General features: G+C 35.8%; 1 protein-coding gene across 1 annotated transcript in view; it reads left to right on the top strand.

Moving 5' to 3' along the window:
* The first annotated feature begins 13,651 nt into the window (after nt 1-13,651).
* The window catches only part of LOC145249503 (ATPase family gene 2 protein homolog B-like), a 400,201-nt gene continuing 391,258 nt past the window's right edge, over nt 13,652-22,594 (top strand). The window contains exon 1 of the mRNA XM_080111116.1: nt 13,652-13,754. The gene's annotated coding sequence lies outside the window, so the exon portion shown is untranslated. The remainder of the gene's footprint in view (nt 13,755-22,594) is intronic.

The raw sequence follows: 22,594 nt of genomic DNA, 5'->3' as shown, positions 1-22,594 counted from the left end.
TCATTTCCACACCAAATTTTTATTTTTCATTTTAAATCCGTCTGGAGCGTAAATGTAGATTTCACAGTCAATCGGAGCATTTAAATAAGCATTTTTTTACATCCATTTGATGTATTTTTAAATTGTATTGAGTGGCAAGTTGTAATAAAATTCTAATTGTCGTTAAATTTGTCGTTGGTGAAAATGTTGCAAAATATTCCACTCCAGAAACTGGTGAGAAACCTTTTGCGACAAATCTTGCTTTAAAAGTTTCACTGCCAGAAGCTGTGATTTTTTCTGGAAAAACCCCCAGCGTGAAGAAATTATATTTTTATCTGTTGGTTTTGCCACTATTTCGTATGTGTTATTTTCAGATAAAGCTTTCAATTCTGATACCATAGCTTGTTACCATTCTTGGTGATTTTGTGAATTAATCGCCTCATTATAACTTTCCGGTGCACTGTTCAACGAATAACAGTAATCCACGGCGTAACCTTGTATCTTTTCAATTTGTAAGAAGTCTGGCCTTTTTCGCTCCCTTATTGGGTATCGAGTGTCTGGTTACTGTTTTCGTCAGAAGTATTGTAATTGTCGTCGTTGTTAATATTTTCATTGTAATCGATTGAGATGCTAGGTAATATTTCTCGTTTTTCATCCACTGGATCGCCATTTTTTAAATTTAATGTATCATTGAATTTTACACATCTAACCCTTTTTATGGCATTTTGAGCTGCGAAGTAGATTAAGTATACCGGGCTATTTTTATCGTAACCTACGAAAGTACCTTTTTCGCTTTTAGCATTTAGTTTACTGGTGTTTTCTATAAATGCAAAACAATCAGAACCAAATAGATGCATTCTGTTCATTTTAGGTTTTACACCGCAAAACGCTTCACACAGCGTTTTGCCTAGTCTCTTATTGAACGATCTATTTCTGATATATGCTGCTGCCATTCAAGCGTATGTCCATAAACTATGCGCTAATTTCGATTCAATAAGTAGGAATCTTGTCATCTCAAAAAGGGTCCGCCATGCCCTTTCAGCGGTGCCATTTTGGAAGGGGGAATACGGCGCCGATTTCTCGTGTTTAATACGGTGGTTAATTAATAAAAGTTCAAAGTCTTTACTAGTAAATTCAGTCCCATTGTCTGAGCGAATACATTTTACTGAACCGTGCGGGGCAACATCAGCTAAATATTTCTTAGTGGTGAGGATAGTGTCGGATTTGTTTTTTTTAGAAAATATACTATAATTAAACCGGAAAAATCATCAATAAAGTTCAAAACATACCTTAGATTGTTTCTCCCCATTTGGCTGATCGGACCTGCTAAGTCACAATGCACAAGTGAGAGAATTTTCGTAGCTTTTTTTGTCTGGCGTTCGGCTTATATCTGTTATCATTTTCCCCTGTGCACACACATCACAATTTGGGAGATCGTCTGAAGGTATTATTTTCATGCCTTCGACTACATTTGGTAATTTTTTAATATCAGCTGTATTGCAGTGTCCTAGAATTTTATGCCAGGTTTCCAAGTCGTGACAGGCAGTTTTTGAGGGAACCATACTTTTTAAATAATATAGTCAGCCATTTTCTTTAATGTCAAATACAGTTCCATTGGGGTATATCAATTTTGATGTATTTTGGACAAATTGTATATTCGCGCCTTGGTTAATTGCAGCCTGCACGGAAAATATGTCTTGCTTAAATGTAGGTATGAACAGAGCATTTTTTAGAATACAGTTACAGATTTCGTCTTTATTTTTTTTAGGGATAATTTAGCATCGCCTCTTTTTAAGACTATATCATTTATTTGACTACCGTCGGCAAATTCGACAAAATGACTTTGAGGATTAAAGTTTGAATCAAAATTAATAAAATCAGATTCCTTGGTGATAACGTGCGCTGTAGCACCACAGTCTACAAGGAGATTTTTACCATTTGTGGTATTGTCAAAGTTACATGTGAATAGAAATGTATGTTCTTCCTCAAAGTTCTCAACGTTTTTTACAGAGTCCATTTTAGAGCGTTTATATCGACATTGGAAACTTTTGTGGTTGGGTCGTCCACAATTATAGCAGATAATTTTATTCTTTTTCTTGGGAAAATTACTTTTGGAGAATACATTGCGGTGAGGTGCGTAATTTGGTGGTGTCTGCTTTCGAGAAGCATTTTTGAACTTCATAATATTGCTGGAGTTATTATTGTCCACGAGCATACGATTAGTCTCTTCGTAACTGCACAATGTCACTTTAAATTGGCTGAAATTTATGGGTTTGTCTTTCTGAGTTATAACAGTTGTAAATGGAAGTCCCTTGAGTGTCATTGATATCAACAAGCTATCGCTTATTATTTCACCTGAGAGTTTTAAGGCATTGGCGGTTGTTTCTGCCCTTATAACGTAGTCGGTAATCGTTTCATCCTCGTTACGTTTCAGAGACGTTAGTTCTGTATATAGGGATATTATTTTCGGTTTCCCTTTTGATAAATAATGTTCTCTTAATATGTTCAATGCTTTCCTTCCATCATCCAATGCGTCTCTTATAATCAGAGACATACTTCTATCGTCTCAAGATTGAATCAGTTCTGCAAAAACAGTCGTGTTCTTTTCGAGAAATTCGAGGTCGTTTGGATTCTCTGTTGGAGATTGTATGACTTTGTGTAGTTTTCGAATCCTTAGATATCCCAGAAATTTCACCTGCCACAATTCGAATTTAGATTCCGATCCGTCAAAGAAAAGACGGTGGCTGGGCGCATAACCTGTTAAGTTTTGAGACAGCTTTGTTACAGTGTAACATATGTCAGGCCTTGTTGCGGTCATCAAGTAGATGAGGCTTGGTAGCAGAGCGCGGTTCCGATCTACGTACCTGTGCTACCAACCCTCATCTACTTAGGATAGATAGATAGAGATAGATAGATAGATAGATAGATAGATAGATAAAAAGACAGATTCTGATCAAGCTCGGACACACACACACATACACACACATATATATATATATATGTATATATATTATATATATATATATAACTACTTCATCTATTCACATAAAATTAATATACGAAAGTATAGATTTATGCGTAAACTTTAAGTATTTACTTCAAAAGTGCTCAATACGCAGGTAGAACTAGTTAGTAATTTATAAAATATATATGGCGATTAAGCTACACTGAATATTCGGCGTTCCATCCACTCTAGGATTCCTCAGGCTTATGCGCAAATTCTGTGGTTGTTTACCGTTTTTATATGGTCCTCTTCTATTGAGGATTTAGTAAGCCAATCAACTTTCTAGTATCCACCGCGCTCCTTCCTATCAGCCAATGGGCATGCATTTTTTCGGACAAAGGATCTGTTTTAAAACTAGGTTAGTGCTTCTTTTTTTGTTAGTTTATATATAAATATATATATATGTGTACATACATAAATGCACATATGTATACATATATATACATACATATATGTGTGATCGTTTATGTATATTCATGTTTATTTAATGTATTTATTTGTTTATTTTCTATTGTTTTTGTTAGTTATAAAACTATTTTGTATCACTATCCTAGAGTAAATTTTATTTTGTGAACACAGTTATTTGCTATTTCTCTTCTATAGTTTAATAGATTTTGGAGTTCTTTAAAGTACAGGATAGCAAATTTTCCATGAAGGCATAATCTACATGAGTCGTCTAGATGCCTACACATGGTAGCTTGTCTTATTATTTTCCATTCGACTACCGGCGAATGTCCGCTTTCTTTGAGTTCCCAGTATTTATTCGCTAGTGTTGTTTTTATACGGTGTTTTTTATTGTTGAAAAAAATGCATGCCCATTGGCTGATAGGAAGGGGCGCGGTGGATACTAGAAAGCTGATTGGCTAACTAAATCCTCAATAGAAGAGGGCCATATAAAAACGGTAAACAACCACAGAATTTGCGCATAAGCCTGAGGAATCCTAGAGTGGATAAAACGCCGAATATTCAGTGTAGCTTAATCGCCATATATATATATATATATATATATATATATATATATATATATATATATATATATATATATACTAGCATGGGTGCCCGGCGTTGCCCGGGTGTATGGAGGTGTGTGCTGAGTAAAAAAAAAAGTGGTAGCCTCGAACCCGTACCACGAAGGAGAAAAAGAACGGGAAAGAACTTGACGTTCTTGCTGTTACGACTATCGCCAAACCGGAAGCGACATAGGTTTAAATTAAGGCTAGACAATTGAAAATAGGGGATGACTTTCGAAAATATCGGCGAAAAAAGCAAACCCCCAGTGTAGAAAAGTGCCCAGTTGAGGGTGAAGGAATTAATGTTTTTAGCCAATTTTTCGGTATTTGTCGTCTGAAAGGTCCAGCTTCAAAACGATACTGATCTTGTGAAAATCCGTCGCCTCTGTCGAAAGTTTTAGGCTTCCATGCAAACATACATACATAGATTTATATATTTGTAGCTCAAATTTTCGACCCAAACAGCTTAAAAAGCTTGTCCTATCTCTGAATAGCCTGTATGTAAAATTAAAAATGTTTACACCAAAAATTGTCTTTAGTAATTTGGTAGAGACCGCAGAGGTCAATTTTTTTAAACTTTGACCCGTATTATGACCCCTTAACATTTATTGTTTTGAGCTCAAATCAAGTTGTTAAGTTAGATCCATGTCAAAGGAACCTATATCTAAAATTTCAAGTGTTTATACCCAAAATTGTCGGAGGAGTTTGGTAGAGTTCTCAAAGGTCAAATTGTTGGACTTTGACCCCTTAACAGCCAAACTTCTAGCCGAAAACCGATTACAAAGATTTTCCCAAATCTCAGTACCCTGTATATCAAATTTCGAGTCTGTAGACTGATAGTTGACGGAGTTATTTTGTAGGGAAATATACACAGACAGACAGACAGACAGACACTTTCACATATGTATCTATCTATCTATCATGTCTGTGTGTCTGTCTGTGTGTCTGTTTGCTGTCTATGTACATTTCCCTACGCAATATCTCTGTCAATTTTAAGTCTACAGACTCGAAATTTGGTATACAGAGTACTGAGATTTGGGAAAATCGATGTGATCGGGTGTCGGCTAGAAATATCGCTGTTAAGGGGTAAAAGTTCAACGATTTGACCTTTGAGAACTCTACCAAACCCCTCCGACAATTTGGGGTCTAAACACTTTAAATTTTAGATATAGGTCCCTTGGACATGGATCTAACTTAATAACTTTATTTGATCCTAAAACAATAAATGTTAAGGAGTCATAATAGGGGTCAAGGTTTTAAAAAATTGACTTTTTTTTTTTTTGCTCAGCATACACCTCCAAACATCCGGGCGACGCCGGGCACCCATGCTAGTATATCTGTAAAAGGGAACGTGTCTTTGTGTCTGTCTGTGTTTGTCTGTCTGTTTGTCTGTCTGTGTACATTTCCGTACGCAATAACTCTGTCAATTTTTAGTCTGCAGACTGGAAATTTGGTATACAGGGTATTGAGATTTGAGAAAATCTATGTGATCGGTTTTCGCCCAGAAATTTGGCTGTTTAGGGGTAAAAAGTCAAGGATTTGACATTTGAGAACTCTACCAAACTCCTCCGACAATTTTGGGTATAAACACTTGAAATTTTAGATATAGATTCCTTGGACATGGATCTAATAACTTGATTTGAGCCAAAAACAATAAATTTTAAGGGGTCAAAAATATGGGTCAAAGTTTTAAAAATTGATCGGGTTTTTTTTTTTGTGTTTTTGGGGTTTTTTTGGGGGTTTTTTTTTTTTGCTCAGCATACACCTCCAAACACCCGGGCAACGCCAGGCACCCATGCTAATATATATATATATAGCAGTAAAGCAACGAAACTTGGCACAGTTATTAGTCCTTTTTTACGTAGGAACCACCCAGAGTTATGCATTTCTGCCATCGTTTGATGTAGCTCTGGAGACCGTTTTTTTTAGAACACCCCAGGTTGGTCCTCCAACCATGACGTGACTTCAGAAATCAAAGCTGAGTCATCTTGGAAACGCTTTCCTTTCAAAAACAACTCCATGGATTGGAAGAGGTGAAAGTCAGAGGGTGCAAGGTCAGGAGAGTAGGGAGGATGGGAGAGATTTCATAACCACACGCCCGTGCTGCTGATCTGGCGACATGCGAGTTGTGGACCGGAGCGCTGTCCTGCAGGAGGAGGGTATCTTTACTGATCTTGATTTTGATAGCTTCCTTTAATTTCCTCAAAAGTGAAGCATAATAGGCTCCTGTAGTTGTAGTACCCTTTGCCAGGAAATCTGTTATCACTATTCCGTCATGGTCTCAGAAGACTGTGAGTATGACCTTGCCAGCGAAGGGCTGCACCCCTGCCTTCTTTGGAGGTGGTCAGTTCAAATGCTTCCACTGCATTGACTGGGATTTGGTGTCTGGATCATAGTGATGGACCCAGGTTTCATCCTGTGTAATCAGTCTTTTGAAAAACTTTCACTCATCTTCTTGGCACATCTCCAAATTCATCCTCGAGCACTCGACGGGTTCTTGCTTCTAGAATAGTGTGAGCAACCTGGGAATCCATCTGGCAGACACCTTATGCATAAGCAAATGGTCATGAATGATAGTTTCCACAGACCCTGTACTAATCTTGACATCTTGGGCTATTTGGCGAATAGTAATGCGCCGATCTTCCAAAATGGCAGCCTCAACTTGACGGACAGATGCCTCATCAATGGCAGAAGGGGGGGGTGACCAGGTTTGGGAGCAGTTTCCACAGACTTCCGGCCATGTTTGAATTCACGATGCCAGCGTTTTACAAGGTTATATGATGGGGCATTATCACCATAAATTTCTTTCATTTCATCAAAAGTCTCCTGTGGTGTGCGTCCTTTCAAATACAAAAACCGGATCACTGCTCGACATTCAACAAGCTCCATTTCACACCTGACTCAGTTAAAACACCTGTAAAACAGAAACCACAATTAGTTCAGAGCTGTAATTTTCCACATAACCGGTAGAGATATAAATCATTGCACATGCAAAATTTCAGCTAGATCAGACAACTGGAAGTGGGTCAGGGGCATTACTTATTGCACGCCCCTCGTATGTATATATATATACATATATATATATGCATATGTATATATATATATGTATATATATATGCATATGTATATATATATGTATATATATATATAAAGAGAGAGAGAGTGAGAGAGAGAGAGAGAGAGAGAAATAGAGACACAGACAGACAGACAGAAGACAGACAGAGCGCGAGAGGACTCGGGAATGGGATAGATAGATACATTCATACATCCATATATATCGATAGTTGAGATCGATAAATTGGGGTTATTTGTTATTTTTATAGGAGGCACCTGTTTCCTATTCGATGAGTATTTAATATTCAATACTTAAACATTGCAAATGTTTATGAAATTCTGTCTGATCATCTTCTCGTCCAAATTCACATCTTTGATAATTTCGCTGTACATAATGATGAATTGCTATTCTACTCCAATAAAACTTGATGGTAGGATTTTGGTCATGACTTTTACCTTGCGTATGAGTTGGCCTATATAGTTGAGCAACCATAGGGAAGCACCATGTTTTATCAAGCTTCTGAGAATATACTTGATCTGAAATGGAGCACATATATCTAATCCGTTGGATTATTCCACCGCTCCAGTAGATATCTGACTGCCGATGCAATCCTCTGCCTGTATAAAAGCCAAGTACGTTCTTGGATGGAGTAATGTTGCCACATCTGGGCAGGTGCCCTATACTGTCTTGACAGAGTTCAAAACCGACTTCGAAACCTAGTATATAGTGCCCTTTTCTGTTCCCTACAGTTTCTTTCCCACAGAAAAGACGTTGCGAGCCTGTCTCTGCTTTACCGTCATTTTCATAGCAAGTGCTCAACTGAGCTCTAATCTATGGTTCCCCTTGTCAAACTTTCATAAAAACACGCAAGTATCTACAACCACTATCATCAATTTCTCACACTTTATGCCTAAATTTAAACGCTGATTCCATGACCAACACTTTTTTCCTAGAATTGCCCGCCTATGGAACTCTGCTCCGCTTAACTGCTTTTCAACTGGCTACAACATAGCTGTCCTCAAGTCCAATGTAAATAAGTTCTTGTTGAGCCGTCTCCTTAAATAATCAAATTATTCCCAGTTTTTGCCGCTAACGATTACTATGCCGTTGTCCTGATGACAACTCTACATTCATTAATCCTTATACTCGCGTGGCGTTTGGGCCTTGATAAGTGGTAATTCTCCTTATAAAAACAAAAACAAAAAAAATTCACGAACTTTATACTGACGAATATTTTGAAAGCCTTTTGTGATCAGTTCATGACACTTGACCTGAGCATCTAATGTTCTATCTCATCTATGTTTTTTATTACTTAGTTGTCTCAAAAAAAGGTAAATCTAAGTTCAAGGACACGTCTAAGTCCTCTTTCCATCCCATATCTCTTTGAAATCCTTTCTTTTGAAATATGTCCCGTATGGCCTCCGATATTCCTGGTTAATTAATTGCTTGTCTAAAGTTTTAAATAAATTCCGTATGTTTGAGACTGACCTTCACGACTAACCTGAAATGGACGACTTATATCAGTAACGTTGCCAAAGCCGCTAGAAAAATGATTGGACCATTCTACTGCTCCACAAAGTCCCTCACATCCGACACACACACACACACCTCTGATGAGAAGGAGAGTATTTCTTCGAAACTCCGCGGATTAAGGACTATCCATTTATCTGGTGTTTCCTTTTCAGATTAAATATGTTTTTTAACTCATTTCAAAGTGTTTTTAACATATTCTATTAACTGTTTGCTCATATATATATATATATATATATATATATATATATATATATATATATATATATATATATTAAGAGAAGATTATTGATAGATATATAAATACCCGTTCACATACACCTTTCACGATAAAGCTAGAACCCAGAACTAGATAGAATCGAGCAATTGCATCGACAACGGACAACGCCAAACCCAAGGTGGGTTTCGATGTACTGCATCTCATCAGTGACGTGCTCCGACATAGGCGCGAACCAAGGTCGTCGCACTCATGAAGTGTGCAATACTGACGACCTAACCATATGGGCCACGGTCCGGTGTCGATGCAATTGCTCGATTCTATCTAATTCTGGGTTCTAGCTTTATCGTGAAAGGTGTATGTGAACGGGTATTTATATATCTCGATATATATAGATAGATAGATACACACACACACATATACACATATATATATATATAGATAGATAGACAGACAAACAGACACACACACACACACACACACACATATATATATATATATATATATATATATATATATTAACGATAAATTGGCAATTTGAGATCTCAAACTTTCAACTGTGATAAAGAACGGGCAGTAGAAGATTTGTGTACGTTTATTTAACTGATTTATTTAATACAAACCTTTTTATTCGATGCGTGCAACGTCCACAATTTACTGAATACGAACCCTAAAAGCACGACAGGTTTGACAGCTGACTTTTTCTTGATAGCGTGGAATGCTCGCCTTATGAAGGTCTTCCGGGGGTCACACTGTTATGGGGTTGAGCATTAGAGACTTTGTCAACATCGCCTCATAACTAATAGTCGCTGGGGTTCAAATCTGGCGAGCTAAAGGGCTATATATTTGAGGGGGACAAAAAGCGGCAACTCTCTTCAAGAAGGTATGTGCTGATTTTGACCCATGAGCAGGTGCAGAGTCCTGAGCGAATCATTTTCTTGGGATCATAGTTCTCTTCTTAAACCAGGGCAAGAGAACTTCCTCCAGAATCTCCAGAATCTTCAAATATTCCGCCAGGTCCACATCAATGAAGTGATGGGGCATGACTTTCCCATCGATAGCAACAGCTCCAAACACCATGACAGAGGCAGGATGTTTACTCTGCATGACTGGAGGAATACCAGAAGGGTCATTGACGATAACTCTTCAGTTTCTGCGGTTGGAGACTTCGTCTATCACGAACTTTTTCTCGTTCACAAAAATGCGTATGTGCCACCATGGTGTTTCACGTGATTAGGTAGCCAGGAGTTTCTCTCTTGACGAATGGTCTTAGATTTTGCTGTAAGAATGTTAGGATGTCGTCTGCAATATGACTTTATCCCAAAATCTTTCCATGCTGCATTAGAAATAGTTATTTTGGTCATATTTTGCCTTTTCGTCAGTTCAGCTATTGATTGTTATGGATTTGCTGCAATGGGCCGTTTCAAGGCAGCGAGAAACCTTCTAGTGGGGATTTTATCATTTCACCTACTGTGAGCCTTCCTTTTTGGTATTTGTGCCTTACCTTACGTTCGCTACAACACGATACAGTCCTAGGAGCAGAGCCAGTATCTCTGATAATGTCAGACGTCTTGTGGTCTTGTATCCGACGCCGAATAATTCTACAATAACCATTCTATGGTTAAATTCTACACTGGCACTCATCAGAGGGTAGGAATTAGCAAAATGCGGGATCGGATTTTGCATACAAAAGTATTTGATGAAACTACAAGTCAAAGATCTTACTTGGTAACAAAAAGTGAAGCAGAGGGAATATGGTGAAGAAAAAGGTGATTACACGTGAATGGATAGTCTGGAGAAAGGTAAATAATCCAATGACGGTATAATCTAAAAATATAACTCCAAGAAAGTTAATTGAGTATCCATTTGCACAAGTAAAATCCAAGGAAATCACGTAATTGGAAGATGGTCCAAAATAATCCAAAAGGCCGAAATCCATGGAATAATTCACAAATATGTACATATGATGTGAATTATTTCATGGATTTAGAATAATAACTAAGTAACTTTATATCTATATCTGTATCTCTCTCTCTCTCTCTCTCTCTCTCTCTATATATATATATATATATATATATATATATATATATATATACATATATATATATATATATAGTTAGTAGAAATGGTAATTAATAAAAACTGAGAAAGTGCTCAATACTGTTGTAGAGCAAATATGCGTTTTATTTTTTATTACCGTATCTTTCTGTTAAGTTACATTATTGTTTCAGCTACCCGGCCGTTTTTTTTTTTTTGTTTTTTTTTTTTTTGCCGTCTGTAGCTTCCTCGGACTTTCTGTAAAAGTCTTAGGAAGCTACAGACGGCCAAAAAAACGGCCAAGTAGCTGAAACAATAATGTGACTTAACAGAAAGATACGGTAATAAAAAATAAAACGTATATATATATATATATATATATATATATATATATATATATATATATATATATATATATATATATCACGAAAAACACTCGTCTAGCCAAAACCACTATCAATAATTTCTCACACTCTTTATCTGTGCCTAAACCTAAATACAGATTCCATGAACAAAGCTTCTTTCTTAGAACTGCACGCCTGTGGAACTCTCTTCCGATTGCCTGCTTTCCAGCTGACTACAATCTGATAGTCTTCAAGTCCAATGTAAACAAGTTTTTGATTAACCGTCCCCCTAAGTAACCCAATTTACAAAATTCCCACTACTTATGTTTACTATGTTATAATCACATTGACTAATGTGTACACATTAACCCTTATCCTCGAGTGACCTCCGGGCCTTGATAGTAGTGATTTCCTGTGTAAAAAAACATATATATATATATATATATATATATATATATATATATATATATATATAAACGAATATGCAGTTCTATTTATTGTTGAATTGTGTTCAACAATGCGTATTTGTTTATATGCCACTGGAATTACACACAGACCTAAACGCAAATATGTGTGTGTGTGTGTGTGTGTGTGTGTGTGTGTGTGTGTGTGTGTGTGTGTGTGTGTGTGTGTGTGTGTGTGTGTGTGTGTGTTCCCTCTCTGAAAGTCTGCTGAAAGGGGGAGGCAATACTTGGGATGGCCACGTGCGAACTAAAGAACAATTTTAAAACGTCAACAACGCGGTTTATTATACGGCATGGATTTGTAAGCCTACTTGCAGCCAGCCAGCCAGCCAGCCAGAAAGACACACGAGTCGAGAGGGGAAGGGGGGCAGCTTCCTGATAGGGTGAATCGTATCACCAGAGGAGAGAGAGAGAGAGAGAGAGAGAGAGAGAGAGAGAGAGAGAGAGAGAGAGAGAGAGAGTAAGGCCTTGTTGACAGTCTCTCTCTCTCTCTCTCTCTCTCTCTCTCTCTCTTTCTCTCTCTCTCTCTCTCTCTCTCTCTCCCCCTCCCTCTGTGCAGTGTTTTATCTCATTCATACTCGCTTTGAAAAGAAAGGAATCTATTAAAACGAAAAGATAAAGAAACAAGGGAGGAACAAAGATAGCTTCGTTTATTCGTGTTTTTTTACTAGCTTCTGTGACAAGCCTGTGACTCACGCTTACATACAAACTTTTATTATATCAGCGTTCCTTTCAAACTTATGTTTCTTTTTTCTTTCTTTTTTTTTTCTTTTTAGGACTTTCGCTGGTCATATTTTTTTTTTTTTAATACATGCATTTCGTATGCTGTGGCCTAAATGAAGAGAATTAAAGAGAAAGCTTAGAGAGTAGAAAAACAACAAAACTCCAAAAGCCTCGCGCGAATTTCCAGAGAGGCAGAAGTGCGTGTTTTTTTGTTTGTTTGTTTTGTTTTCTTTTTTTTATGTATATATGAAACGGGCAAGTCGCATTGTCATTTGCGCCGGTTGAAACAAAACCGTGCAATCTACAATAGTGTAATACTTCGATTCAATTTTTTTTTTCTTTGTATTTTTGCTTTTAAGTTTACTGCTATTATTTTAATCATTATTATTATCTGAAGCAAATATTAATTAAGTCTTTTATTTTATTTATTTTTTTCCTTCTTTCCTGATTTCTAAGGAATGCAAATATCGCAAGTTGAAAATACTGAAATTGAAACAGCAGTACACAAATTTTCATTATTGGAAAGAGAGAGAAAGCAAATTTGGAAGCACCCAAACTATCAGCTATTATTGTTATTGCTATTTATAACAGGAATAAAAAAAATTTTGATTTGAAAAAGAAGAAAACTGCTCTTGCTTTTTTTTTTTTTTTTTTTTTTTTATTTAGCAACAAGTTCGTTGTCTTTGAAGTTTTGCCGGCTTTAACAATATAACAAAAAGAGAAAACAAAACATATTTGTTGTTAATATGTTTACCGTTCAAAGACATTTTCACGCGAAAGGGGTGCATAGAAAAAAATGAGCACCTTAAAAAAAAAAAACTGATTTATAATATGGGAGTTTAAAAAAAAGGTTTCTTAAAACGCAAAATGGATTTTCTTTACGTAAGATTTGCAGCTTAGAGCAAAGTCCAGTGTGTATTTTTTTTTTTTGACAATCTCTACGAGTCTAAGAATTGGCATCACTAAATAAAATAAGCAAGAACTTTTTACCGACAAACAAGGCCAACCTACCAGCAACTCGTTGCTATATCGGTCGGTAAGCGCACTTTTAAACTGTCACAAGAATCATATCTTCACAGTATTGCCGTGAACACAACATCAAAACGAAGAAATACCAGACACCTCGTGTTTTTTGTTTGTTTGTTTGTTTGTTTGTTTGTTTGTTTGTTTTTAAACGAATAAAAAACAAAGACACATGGAATGAATACAGTTTTTATATAAAAACAAGACGTCAATAACAACTACACCTTTCGGAATAACAATACACAATTAGAAAAATAATTAATAAAACAACATAATATAAAAAAAAAACTCATCATTGAAAACTCGTTCCTACCGGACAAATATACCACCGTGTTGACGGCGGAGAAAAACACGACACTTCGTCAAAGGTGAGATATTTATTTTTACTTTTTTATTTTTTATTATTTATTTATTTATTTATTTATTATCAATTGTATTTACCCGGCGTTATCCGGGCGCAGACATATTAACTGGAAACCAAAACTCCAATCCCTATCGCAGCAGCAATGTGGCATTATGGCATCCATGTCTCTGTTTTGCAAGTGCTTTAATAGAACGTGCTCCGACGAACTTCCTACGTATATACTACCAACTAACCTGACAAGCAGCAACCCCCCACCTCTTCACTGTAGGTGTACACTGTGGGGCTGCTTTCCAGCTAACTACAACATGGTCGTCTTCAAGTCTAATGTAAAGAAGTTCTTGTTGAGCCGTCTGCTTCAATAATAAAATTGTACCCAATTTCCGGTGCTTCTTCGTTATTAAAGCGAAATTCGGAAATCGAAATAATGAACATATTGAAAAATTACGAAAAACGATAAGATAGAAAATTAATTTTATACATTTCCATATATATATATATATATATATATATATATATATATATATATATATATATATATATATATATATAGTCCTGTTTACATTTTCTTTTAAATATATATATATAATTCGTTTTCCATTACTTTATTTTTAGGGCAATAAATATTCGACTTGTAATTAATAATAATAATAATAATAATAATAATAATAATAATAATAATAATGATAATAATAATAATAATAATGCGCTTCTACACTATTGGAACGAGGTTTTGTAGTCGACAAATGGCGTTTGCAGATTAAAAAAAAAACAACAACAAAAAAACAATGGTTTCAACTGATTTTTTTTGTCAATTCTAATAAGTTACAATGGTAGCTTCCAAATTATGCAGTCGGAATTACCTGAATATTACTGAATTATTTAAAAAAAAAAAAAAAAAAAACTTTACTCTTAATAGCTGGTGAAAAACTGCCGCCATCTTGTTTAAATCAAGACGGAAAAGGTGCCTCCCTTTTGAACTCTCCTGTGTCTTACGATAGTTTTCATCAAATTCTATATTTTTGTTTTCTTTAATAAATAATTTTTTTTCTACCGATGTACGCAATTTTGGGATATAATAATCTTAAAAATACAAGGAATACGTAGATACCATTGTTTTCATGTGAACTTCGGTTTTACGATTTCCGAAATTTCGGCTGAATAGTGTAGAAGCGAAGCGAAGCGCCCAAAAAGCAAGACATAACTAAATATTTATTTATCAAATTCGCGCATAGACAAGAAGAAGCGAATACGTACAGACGCACGAGGTCTCGTTTTGATAGTTCTATTAATAACAGAGATGATTTAACGAATAAAGTAGCGCGCAAACAAGAAGCACGTCATGTTTACAGTGTCGTTTTGGTCAATATGCACTATAGTACCAACTAAAGACTTATCTTTAAAAACTTGATATATAGGGTATTCAAGTCTGTTTTAAATGGATATCACATTTAAAATTGTCGCCGACAAGTAGATTTTAAAATTGAATGCGCGCGAAAACAAACATGGTGAGTAGTGAAAATATAACGCAATACATTTGATAATAAAGATCTTAATATCATTAGATATCATATTTTAAGCAACGTTGGGCTTGGCCAGTACTAAAATGGGTGACCATTTGTGAATTTTAGGTGTTGTATGTGCTCTCCATTTATCTCGACATTGTTTCCAGTTGTCTTGGACTTACGAGCAGTATCGATTCAGGAGAGATATGGTTGGAGAATGCGAATGCGCAGCCCTTACCTCATAATAACACGCGTCGCTACCCTTACAGGGTGTGTCCATTGTATTTCGATGCTGAAAGAGGCTTCCAATATCATAAGAAATACTTCTCGGTAACAATTTTAAATGTGATATCCATACTACCTATAAAAATCAACTTTTTAAAACGTATTTAGTTGGTACTTTAATGCACATAGACGTTTTTTTTTATATATAGGACTTTTTGGTACTTGTACAGTTTAATCACGACATTAAAAAATTAAAATATCGAAAAAAAAAAAAAAGGTTATATTGTACGTATCCGTTATGGAACGAAGTTCTCTGAAAAAAAAAAATTTCACTTAATTTCCTCAAGTAGTTTTTTTTTTTCTTTTTTTTTTTTTTTACAGCGAAAAAACAATTTGTCATGATATCGAGCAAAAGGTTCGATTTTTTGGAAGAAAAGCTAGTAATAAAGATGGGAGGGAGTGTCGGCGCTTTAACTGGAGTTATCTCCCCGTGGCATGTTAAAAATTTCCATAATGGCTGACTTCACCGTGCTCTCATAAAAACGTGTTCTTCGGCTGTAAAAAAAAAAAAAAAAAAAAAAAAAAACTACTCGATCAAATAAAATGAATTTTATTTTCGGAGATCTTCAGTCCAAAACGGATACGTACAATATAACCTTTTTTTTTTTTTTTTAATGTGTCGATTAAACTGTACAAGTACCGATTTTTTTAATAGAATTTTTAAAAAATTCGATTTAGTTTTTTCTTATTATTTTCGATTTCAACGAATATTCGATCAATAGTAAATTTTTAAAAAATGGTTCATTACGTATAGACGATAAACACATATATATATATATATACACAGACGCACGAGGGTTTGGCAGTTTTATTAATAATACTGGGACGCCGGGACGGTTAACTTACTTGGAGTTCTGATAAGAGGCATGACCAACGATTGCTCACTGCAAAATCAGATGTTCTCTGGAACCTGAGTGACAAGTGTGCCAATATTCCAGTACTCTCGACTTCTTTCGATTATTGTCGTAAATAATTTTGCATTGTGGCAACAACTGACTATTATTAAATTCTCATTATTAACGATCTTTTTTTTAACTTGTGTGATTATTATTATTATTATTATTATTATTAGTAGTAGTAGTAGTAGTAGTAGTAGTAGTAGTAGTAGTAGTAGTAGAGAAAAAATGTGTTCCCTGGAGTCTGAGTGACAACGAGTTTCCGCAGATTTTCAGCAGGCGTCGCCTCTTTCAATGACGGACGCAGATCGTTTTGCACTATTGCAACAGCCGTTTGCCATTTGCTCGCCGATGGTCGTTAGCTTTCTCTGAAATTTGAGTAGCACTACGGCCACTACGCCAACCCTTAGGGCTCCAGTACTTCCTGCACCCTTCCAAGTCTGAGGGGCGCTCTCTCACCTCGATCTTCCCATCTTCCTTGGCTCTTCATGACCAATTTGTGTGGTGTCAACCGAAGTTTGTTGCACCACATGTGCGTACGTGCATTTGTAATTATTTTGGTTTTGTAGCTGCATCGAGGCGCTGAGTCATTTGGATAATGTTTATGAAATTCGTCAAATGTGCAATAAAAACAGCTGCCCATCTACCACTAGTCTCTCACTCGGGATCCAAAAAAGCCTTAAACCTAATAGCTCCTGCACTGTCTGCCAAGCTCCAACCTCTGTCCCATCGCCGTAAAGTCGCATCTCTTAGTTTAAGGGAATGTGCTTTAATGATCACCTAGCACTTGTGCCTCTTCAGTGTCATACTCCCGACTAACTCAGTCAGCAGCAAAATCCCACCCCTTCACTGTTCAGGTCCCTAGATGTCGGAGACCCTTCTACTTGAATAATTTGTTTTATCAGACTACTAGGCTTTGGAATTCCTTCCCTGTTTCCTGACTCTTACTGTACTAACCAACAGAAGTTTAAATGTAATGTGAATAGACATCTCACTGCTCAACTCCCCACAGCCCCCTATTAGTCACGATCCCAAATAGTAATTACCTGCATTCTAAGAGGCAATATGCCGTATTTGGAGTAAAAATAATTTTTTGATAATAATAATAATAATAATAATAATAATATCAATAATAATAATAATAATAAATAGATATGGAAGATGAATAAAGTCAAGATAACACCAATAATAGTAGGAGCACTAGGAACAATCCCGAAAAACTTTGAAAAAAGAATGAGAGAAATTGGAATCAGAGGTATGGCTGAGAAGATACAACGGATAACACTAATGGAAACCAAGATCAGAGTGTTGTATCTGTTCTGATGCTGTGCTTCATTTTTTCTATCCTCGATCAGTGGAGGAGAAGTCCTTCCAGACTGAGGCAATTTTTATTTTTGTTCCTATCCACAGTGCCCCTTTTTTGGGGGGGGGGGCTGGATTTTCTCCCACTTGTGTTTAACTCTGCCCTCGTGGGGAGGCAAGTAAATTGGAACAATAATGAAAACGGCTGAAATAATAAAGAAAACTCTCGAATGCGGAGACTAACACATATGATCCACAGGCACTGGCCGGATATATAGAAACTGCTACAGAAGTAAAACACAATAAACCGCACGTGAAATTGTAGAATTGAACCCCCCCCCCGCCCCCACTTCCCATGAAAAAATGTACTGTCAGCAAAATCTGGCGTCATACGAAATAATCGCGGGAGGTCGAGGAGGAAAGAAAGACCGAGGAGAATAAGCTCTAACTGGACCTCCGCTGGATAAGTGAGAAAAGGACTGGAATGTCACCTAAATGCTAGTAGTAATCAATGGTAGACGACTGTTATGATAATGCAAATCAATTTGCAAAGGTTATCGAAAGAAGTGGAGAGTACTGGAAATTTGGAGAGACTTGTTGTCACCCAGACTCCAGGGAAAATCACAGATTGTTCTCACAGAGAAATCTATAATAATGGCCCGTGTGAAAACTACTACTAATAATAATAATAATACTAAAATACTACTACTACTACTACTAATAATAATAATAATAATAATAATAATAATAATAAGAAGAAGAAGAAGAAGAAGAAGAAGAAGAAGAAGAAGAAGAAGATATACTTGCAACATAGCGTTAGCTACTTATATTTTCTGTACAGGTCTCCCTTGACCCAGGACTGCGCTCTAATCAGCCAAGTCTCTGACAGTATAGATAGAGCTCTCTACCTTGATACTAGTGCACAAGTACATGTATTTGGTGATTTTGATGTCTACCACAGTAATTGGCTTGGTTTCTCTACTTACACAAATGCAGCTGGTAACATAACACATAGCTTTTCTGTATCTCATTCCCTATCACAGACAATTATGTTTCCGACCAATCTCCCAAATCAACAAGATCAACAAGCCTCACTTCTAGATCTATTTCTAACCTGAGTTCCCGATGATTGTGTTACAAATGCCCGTAGCCCACTTGGAAGTGCTGATCACGCTGTGATAATGGTAGAAATCACCCTAAACTCCCAACCCAAAGCTGTAGAGCCATTACTCAAAACAACAAGGTACTATATAAAAACTGATAAGGAAGCAATTATAATGAAATCACATAGAAAAATTAACTAATTATAATGAAGTCACATAGAAAAATTAACTAATTATAATGAAGTCACATAGAAAAATTAACTAATTATAATGAAGTCACATAGAAAAATTAACTAATTATAATGAAGTCACATAGAAAAATTAACTAATTATAATGAAGTCACATAGAAAAATTAACTAATTATAATGAAGTCACATAGAAAAATTAACTAATTATAATGAAGTCACATAGAAAAATTAACTAATTATAATGAAGTCACATAGAAAAATTAACTAATTATAATGAAGTCACATAGAAAAATTAACTAATTATAATGAAATCACATAGAAATATTAACTAATTATAATGAAGTCACATAGAAAAATTAACTAATTATTATAAAGTCACATAGAAAAATTAACTAATTATAATGAAGTCACATAGAAAAATTAACTAACTATAATGAAGTCACATAGAAAAATTAACTAATTATAATGAAGTCACATAGAAAAATTAACTAATTATAATGAAGTCACATAGAAAAATTAACTAATTATAATGAAGTCACATAGAAAAATTAACTAATTATAATGAAGTCACATAGAAAAATTAACTAACTATAAAGAAGTTACATAGAAAAATTAACTAACTATAAAGAAGTCACATAGAAAAATTAACTAATTATAATGAAGTCACATATAAAAATTAACTAACTATAAAGAAGTTACATAGAAAAATTAACTAACTATAAAGAAGTCACATAGAAAAATTAACTAATTATAATGAAGTCACATAGAAAAATTAACTAACTATAAAGAAGTTACATAGAAAAATTAACTAACTATAAAGAAGTCACATAGAAAAATTAACTAATTATAATGAAGTCACATAGAAAAATTAACTAACTATAAAGAAGTTACAGAGAAAAATTAACTAATTATAATGAAGTTAGCAAAAAATTAACCTGTAAAATTGTAACAAATGATTTTTCTGGGTCATTTTTTATTTAAGCTTAATAAATCATCACCATATTTGGTTTAATGTCCGTGTTACATATATGCATATGTTGGATGGCTTAGAAATTGACATCCAAACTAACATATCTCTGACCAGATTCTTATTTATTCCCTCCCAAGTTCATTATTATTATTTGTTCCCGTGTTTTCCTTTTTCAACTGACCTTGATACAACTGTTCTACTAACCCCAAAATTCTTATACAAAATTCTTTATATTGGCCAGATTTATCTTCTCTTCTTGCAAAACAGTGTGCAAATGAGACCACAAAATGGTTCAAAGTGGCAATTGAAGCACATTTTTGCACACGGAAATTCTAATAGCAAACCCCACTCTCTTCAATGGTTTACTTCTATTTGCGCAGCTTCTATTGCTCAAAGGCAGCATGCATACCGCAAGTTTATTTGACACAAGTCCAGTGCAAACAGACAAAAGTCTAAAGAAGCTATAAGTAATTGCAAGAAAGAAATAGTGACAGCTAAAAGAGAATGCAACGAAACTACCAGAAAACACATTAAAGCACAGAAACTAGGAACTGGAGATTTCTGGAAAATCTGGAAAATGCAGTAAATAATAAGCACCCAACAATTCCACCACTATCCAAAAATCATGAGGTTGCTTGCATGGCAACTGAGAAAGCTAACATGTTTGCCAATCGGTTTGCCTCAAACTCTACGCTGGATCCAGCAAATCACTCCCTCCCTGATTTTCCTTTGCGGACAGAAACCAGATTAGATGATCTGTGTCTCATTAGATGATCTTCTGAAGTGCATGATATAAAAAAAACCTAAACACCTCAAAAGCATGTGGATCTGGTCTCATTTCAGCAGTATAATTAAAGAAATGCTCCGCTGAGGTTGCTCAAGCTCTCTCCAAACTCTTCAACAAATGCCTTAATGAATCTTGCTTTCCTGACTGCTGGAAAACTGCTTTTCTGTGGTACCAGTTTACAAGAATTCTGGCGAAAGAACTAACCCATTAAATTATCACCCCATTATCCTCCTCTCTCTTTTCGCCAAAATATTTGAGTCCATAATTAATCAGGCCCTAGTCCACCACCTTACTAGTTGCTAAACTTCTGTCCAACCAACAATATGGATTTAGGTAAGCCCATTCTACTGCAGACATCCTAACTAATCTCTGAACGTCTGGATAAAGCAGGAGAAGCTAGAGCAGTAGCCCTAGATATATCTAAGGCTTTTGACAGGGTATGGCATGAGAGTCTTCTCAGGAAAATCAGATCATATAGAATTACTGGATGAATACTTAACATAATTAAATCTTTTTTAAGTAAGAGAAGAATCCACGTTGTCCTTAATGCATGTACATCAAAACAATATGACACAAATGTCCTTCAGGTGGTCGATCCTTGGACCTTTATTATTTCTGTTATTCATAAATGACCTTCCTGACAAAATTGTCTCTGACGTGGGTATATTTGCGGATGACACTACATTCTATGTTAGGCACTAGGAGAAAACAAATGAACACATATCTAAGGCAATGGTGGAAATCCTAGAAGAAAACCTCCAGTCTGTAATGGAATGGGAATAAAAATAGATGGTAACATTCAATGCTGCTAAGAGTAAACTTCTTTCTTTTAATAATTATAAGAAACCTTCTCAACCACCAATAGCTATGGCTGATTGGACATTACCTGGAAGCATTCCGCTCAAACTCCTCGGCTTAACGCTCACAGGAAACATGAGCTGGAACAGATATATCGAGGGCATTGCTGCAAGGAAGGTAGGCTCTCTCTACTATGCTAGAAAATTACTTATGCCTGAATGTATCCTGTATTTCTACAAGGCTACCATTCGCCCATGTATGGAGTATTGTTGTCACATCTGAGCTGGTGCATCTGTTACTAGTCTCTCACTTCTGGACAGGGTTCAAAGGAGAGTCGCCAATCTGATAGGTACCGAACTGTCAGCTAGCTTCAGCTTCTCTCGCACCGACGAAATGTTGCATCCCTCTGCCTGTTTTACAAGTATTTTAATGGTATATGCTCCAACAAACTACAAGCCCTTGTACCTCCTCGACGTAAATACCCCCAACAAATCTAACAAGCAGCAAAATCCCACCCCTACACAGTAGAAATTCCCAGATGCCAGAAAGTCTTCTACTCTAATAGTTTTTTCCCCAGAACTGCTAGACTTTGGAATTCCCTCCTGAGTTCCTGCTTCCTCGACTGTACCGACATGCAGAAATTCAAGAGTAATGTAAAAAAATATCTTACTGCTCAAAAACCTACATAGTATCCTCACAATTATGTCCTAGATAGTAGCCTCCCCTACATCAAAGTGGCACTGAGTCTTGTTTGGGGTGAAAAGGCAATAAAAAAAAGAGAATATCATTATTTTAACGTATCATTTCGGATTCATCGGACTACTTTTTCTCATCTTGAGTATGATTTTTTATAACGTTTCGGTCGATGTAACCTCCGACTTTTTCAGGTGTATCTTGTTGAACTCGAGAATGTTTCTGTCGACAGTTTGTTTACGTTCGACAGAAACATTCTTCCAGACTTCAACAAGATACACCTAAAGAAGATCGGAGGTTACATCGACCGAAACGTTGT

The sequence above is a fragment of the Euprymna scolopes genome, chromosome 28 (assembly GCF_053919585.1).
Source record: "Euprymna scolopes isolate OS-2025 chromosome 28, ASM5391958v1, whole genome shotgun sequence".
Classification (NCBI taxonomy): domain Eukaryota; kingdom Metazoa; phylum Mollusca; class Cephalopoda; order Sepiida; family Sepiolidae; genus Euprymna; species Euprymna scolopes.
The sequence above is the reverse complement of the archived record's forward strand: the minus strand, read 5'-3'. Positions and strand labels throughout refer to the sequence as shown.